This window comes from Hipposideros armiger, unplaced genomic scaffold (genome assembly GCF_001890085.2).
Source record: "Hipposideros armiger isolate ML-2016 unplaced genomic scaffold, ASM189008v1 scaffold_106, whole genome shotgun sequence".
Taxonomy (NCBI): domain Eukaryota; kingdom Metazoa; phylum Chordata; class Mammalia; order Chiroptera; family Hipposideridae; genus Hipposideros; species Hipposideros armiger.
In genome coordinates, this window is record NW_017731456.1 from 848,231 (window position 1) to 854,230 (window position 6,000).

General features: G+C 43.6%; 1 long non-coding RNA gene across 1 annotated transcript in view; it reads right to left on the reverse strand.

Moving 5' to 3' along the window:
- The window catches only part of LOC109384949 (uncharacterized), a 53,118-nt gene that overhangs the window by 36,410 nt on the left and 10,708 nt on the right, over positions 1 to 6,000 (reverse strand). The window lies entirely within an intron of this gene.

A 6,000-nucleotide genomic window follows, 5' to 3' on the forward strand; every position in this document is an offset into this window, starting at 1 on the left:
TTTATAAACATCTCATTTCATCTTTCAAGCGTTCCATGAGATAGGCGTGACCCCACGTGTATAAAGCGAGAAGCCGGGTCAGAGATGGGCAGTGTCTCACCCCAGGCTCCTGATGCCAGTAAGCCACACCAGGTTTTCCTGACTGCAGCCTGAGCTCGCCCTTGAATGTTGACCACCTGTGTCTTGTCCCAGGCAACCCAGGGCGTGGGCCCACATGGTTTTCCTTATATTTATGTGTGGCCTCTCATTAAAAATAGCAGAGTTCCCTATGGTGACATTCAGCTGCGGAGGAGACTGTTTTTTGTTTGTTTGTTTTTTTGTGTTTTTTTTCCCCCTTTGCTTAAGCAAAGGAAGCTGCTAGAGGAAAGTCTGAGCCCTTGATCCTCCTCCATGACTACTTGTTTATAAATAAAATAAAAGGCTGTTAAAGTAGGCTGGCATAGGTCTGGGCTCATCTGTGGAGGAGGCGAGCTTATGTGCCTCACCTACCCTTTGGGGTCTGTGTTTTTGTGCCCCTCAAGAGACCTTTACCCTTGAGCCACACTCAGCCGTGGTGCTCACACATAGGTCTGGGCTCCTGGGAGCTATCCAGATACTACTCACCTTTTTTCCCCTGAGATCAGAACACATCAGTCCCTTGCTCCCACCCCCAAACAAGGCCCTGATATTAAACTGATTCTGCCTAAGGTTCTAGCAGGTGAATTCTCAATGCGATTGAGCACCTAACACAGGGTAACCTTTGACGTTTCCCATCTCCCTTTATTATATTCCACATTAACATGATATTCTGAATGCCAAATTCACAGCTTTGCCCGCCATCTGATGTGGTGGCACTGCTTGTCAAGCACGGTTCTGTCAAGACAGGGGGGAGATTGGTTCCCTCTCTTATCCTCCTTCCCCAGGGTCACTCCCCATCACCCTCCAGTGGCCAAGCTCAGACAAGCTCCAGCTCCACCCAGGGTCCCCCCCCCCGCTTTGGTAGGGAAGGGAAAAGGTAAGAAAAACCATGGGAGAGGCACTGCTGTGGCTTTTCCTGCCACTCAAAATGTTGTTGAGATGTGATAATATTAGACAGAAAGATGCCTGTGCAAACCCATAAATAGGGCTTTTATAAAAAGTAGTTCACTGGCACCTGAGCTCAATATTTGACTTTAGCTGTTTGTCTGAACAGTTTACCAGCCTGCTGGGGGGTGAGGGTGGGGGGAGTGTGTCTTTGCTCAAATCATACAGACTACAAGTTTCCAAATGTGTTACGGTAAAGGCTTTCTTAGTTACTGTTTATTGGAACTTCATGCTAAGTGCGTTACATGCATTGTCTAAATCTTGAACAATTACTCTAGGTAACAGACATTACTTCACTTATCTTGCCTCCTTGTATTTAAACACTGAAATAATTCTGCTCATGTGAACTTGTGTTTTCATGTACCCATAGGGATTAATTAGGAAATTCAAAAAGGCATGTTTGGTACCTTTCTTTAGTTTGACTCTCTGTGCTCATTAACAGGTAAAACAATGTCCATATTTGCTCCCACCTGGAATCTTTGCTTTTGGCGCTCTGATGCTGAGACAGGAAATGGGCACTCAGTGGGTCCTGGTGGTAGGTACACACTGTACATACAGAGGGCATATGTCTCATCTGTACTCTGCTCGGTTACAGGATCTCGGGAAGCAGCTGTATCTACCTGATGAATTTCATTTATTACCTTTCATTTAGCAGACAATACGTTTTCTCACCACAGTTAATTTTGCCAGAGAGACAATTCATAAGGCAGAGTCATGTTCACAGTATGAATTGCTTTCTGTCTATTCCCCTCCATTTTTAGTAACTCCTCAGTCTATTTGGTGTCTCAAAAGAAGAACCCAGGAATGGAGACTTCTTTTAACATGGGAATGTGACCTGGTCATGTGGTCAGTTATCATCCCTCTCCGTACATAACTGACCCAGTCTGGTTTCCAGACGAGAAGTGTGCAAGACTCAGATGTCAGGAAACCATGAAGCCATATTGCAACCACGAAGAAAAATCTGCTTCCTGCATCTGTTGAGATGTGGTATAATTATAATTGTTTATAAATGCCATACCTTATCTTTCTTTTAACAAATTGCACAATTCTTGCCAAAATAAATGCCATTATCTGTCTGCTTCAGGGAATTCCCTAATTTGATTAGTGTGTGTGTAAGAGAGAGAAAAAGAGATAGAGACAGTGAAACATTTCCAAAAGGGAGAAAGCTCTTGTATGGCACAGATCTTCCTTCCTTCCCTGGTGATCATCAGGCTATTCCGGGAAATAAAGTGCCATTCTTGAAAGAAAAGATTTCCTGTTTAAAACTGTGCAAAGGAGCAGTACGCCTAGAAGATTCTCCCTGGGGCTAGTGTGTGTCCAACTCCATTTCGTTAAACCTTTATTTTCTTCGCTTTAAAACTTTGGCTACAAATCAAAAATGTACTAAACAAAAACTGATTTCTATTTAATTTAGAGAAGAGCATAGGGAAGAAAAATGAAAATTCAGTCTTTATGTAAGCTCTAAGGTGTCAGGGCTTAGAGGGCTTTTCTAGTTTTATGAGAATTTGTACTACTGATTTTTATATATTGTTTTTGAGATGAACAGCTCTCTGGGGAAATTGTTGAGTTACAATGGCATTTCACTGTGATTCCTGTCAAGCTCAAAGCTATTCTCTAGCCTAATGACGACTTGTCTCTTTGGTTTACTGTCCTGTGAAATGTCAGTCCGACTTGCCCAGAAGCTGTGTGTTTACGATGAGTCAGTGCTTTTTCTCAGCGTGAAAGTTGTCAGCCCTCTTGATTTTGGGTGTATGTGCTTATTAATTCAAAGTATCTAAACCTCACTGTACATGCCCTCCTAACTGTTAACTGTGTTATTGATATTTTGATTATCTTGCTTGAAGATGATTCATACTTTTTAATTTGATAGAAATAAAGTTTTTTTTCTGCTTCTCACTAGTGAATTCATTTGACATTTGTGCAGCATTTTACACTTGACAATATACATCTTCGCAGATATTCTTATTTGTGCCGCTTTGCAACCACCAACAGTGTTATCTCCAATTTACAGATGAGGAAAATAGAGAACACGGTGTTGCCTGGATAAGGTGACAGTTGGTGGCAGAGCAAGAACCAAGGATTATGACCCCCAGTCTTGTTTTCTTTTCTACTACTCCACGTTGTCTCATTTTGTATACCCTGAAGCAGCTTATTTGTTCAGCACTTGATTCTTCACATATTTCCATGCAAATTCTTTAATTTTATTTGTGAAACAGCTGGATGATGTGAGCATACATCCTACAGATTAGGAGACTGGGTCAGAGGATGTGACTCGAATGTCCTAGCATCCAGGACTACGCAGCAGAAGCAGAAACCCTAGCAGCCCATGAAGGAAACAGCCTCTGCAGGAGAGGCCCCTTGTGATACGGACAGGAGCAAATGCTCTGGCTTCTCGCAACTTCACATTCTCCCATCTCCTGCGTGGGCTTTCCATTAGCTGAATCCAGCCAGAAGCCAGCGGACAATGGAGCTTGAGAAACATGTCCTACAGGTTTCCATGCCCGTAGAAAGGTGAGCTGGGTATGTTGGCAATGTGGTAAATTATATTAAAGTTCAAGTCTTTTAGAAGGATTTTGCATCTCTGCCCCATTGGCTTCATGCTGGGGCATGTGATTTGCTTTAGCCAATGAAGTGTGAGAAGAAATGAAGTCTGCCGTTGCTGAGCAGAAGCCTTGGGAGCCAGAACATGGGCACCAGCCTCTCCCGCTGCAATGAGACTGTTCTCACGGGGCTTTTCTTTTAACCTGGATCCTAAAGTGAAGAAGGGATGTAGCCAATCTACAATGGAGGAATAGTGTGCATGAAGAAAACCTTTGCTTTTATAAGCCACTGAGATTTGGTTGAGTTTGATACCATGGTATAATTTAGCCCAAGCTGCCTGATAGAAATGGGCCTAGTATAGCCTGTCATCCAGTTATAATTTTGATTCTTTTATCAAGCACTGTTAGACTCTGGGGATGGAACGATGAGTAAGACCGGTTTTTGCTATTCACTGCCTCACAGTCTCCTGGAGGGGATGGAAAGATGATTACATAACTGTTGGAATTAATCACTAGATTGTGCTTGAGAGATCACAGAGGGAATGACCCTTGTCTGACCAAGTAGAGACCAAGAAAGAGCTGAGCTGAGTGATACAAGAAAAAGGGAACCCAAGCAGAGGGAACGCTATGTGTATGCCAGGGGGAGGCCAGAGCGGTGTGAGGCAGGACTGGGGAGATCAGAGAGAGTCGTATGGACCCGGTCTTACCTGTACTCACAGTAGACAGTACGGACTCGGCCAGAAAGTGACTCACAGATTTGCCTGATGTAATTGTACTACAGGTCTGGACTAAGATGTGGTAGTCGAGTTCAACAAAAAGGGATGGCTGGAACAGGAGTGAAAACAAGTTAAATCCTTCCAGGGCTGAAGTCAGGAACAAAAATGAGTGAAATGAGGGCGAGCGTGAGGCGGTAGGAAGGAGCAGGGGCTCAGAGGACCTGGAGCGCACCGCTCTTTCTGAAAGAGGGGACCCTGCTCAGCTCGGGACGATTGTTACCGCCTTAGGAATGCTGCCCAGTGCTGCCCAGGCATTCCATTTAAGAGAAATCAGAAACCTGGTCTCGTGTGAAATCTCATGTTTAAATATTTGCAATTTAAATTTTGATAAAACATTGCACAGGCCAAACAGCATGTCCGTGTAAGCCCATTTGGGGCTTCGGGATTAGAGACATGGGAGGTAGGAATGAAGATCTTCATGGCTAGGTAGTTATCTATGAAGTAAGGAGGTAGGAAATAGCAGAGCAAAAGGGTATGAAGGGAGGCTTTTTTAACATTGAAGACAACAACAATGCATAGTTACATAGAATTCTGCTTTATCAGAGAATACCACCTATTCATATAAATCAACTTGAGTTTTTTACCCCAGAGTTCAACTGAGGGGGATTTTTCCCATAGTCATTTCAGCCAGTTAATATGTAAGTGTATAATAATTAAATGAAAACCATACCCATACTTAGGAAAACCTACCTAAACTATATGTGTGTGTTTTATATACATATGTGTGTATATAAATGTGTGTAAATACGATTATATGTATGTGTGTGTGTTGTATGTATGTGTATATAATAGAAGATAACAGTTAAAATTTATGGAAGGTTTACTCTGCGGAGCCAGGCAATAGGCCAGCATTGTACACCAACTACAGATGAAGAAACTCCAGCTCAGAGAAACAGTTATTTGTGCAAGACCACCTACGCAGTAAATGGTAGAATGAAGACTTCGGCTCCAGTTGGTGCTCACTTACATGACTAGTCAGCGGTCGTTCCCCATGCCGACTCTCATGACCCAAAGCCTGAAGGATCACAATTAAGAGTCCTACAGTCAAGATACCTTTGGCCTTGGGCAGAACTTTCAGGAGTCGGGGTGGGGAGCCCTGCCACTTGGAGGTGATTAGGACTGAGCAGTTTTAAGTCTCCTGTGGCAGCTTTCCCTCCAGGATCCTAGGGCAAGTTCCTCTAACAAGCATAGAAGGCCTGTGGAGAGATCAGATCTCATGTCTCATTGGGCCTCAACACCTTGCACTCCCTCATTCTAGGACCATGTACTAGAAAAGAAAAGGAAAAGATTTGCTGACAAGGAAGAATCAGGGATACAAAAATGAATGGTCCTTATCCAGATCAGTCAGGACAGACCAGCCGCTGTCTTCACAATAATGACCCACACTCCTTGGCCACTGTAGATCCACTGACTGTGTCGTATACATCAATCATCCTGGGTGCACTGACCGTCTCAGACTACTCTGGACATACCACCAGGATATACCAACGACCCTGGGCACATTGATCATATATGTCATCTGCCACCATGTGGATGGCTTCTATCAGTCCAACAGGCTCAGGGAGAAGGGTGCAGGCTAAATTTGCCTAGAGACCTGAGTAAACCATCTTATGTTTTATCTG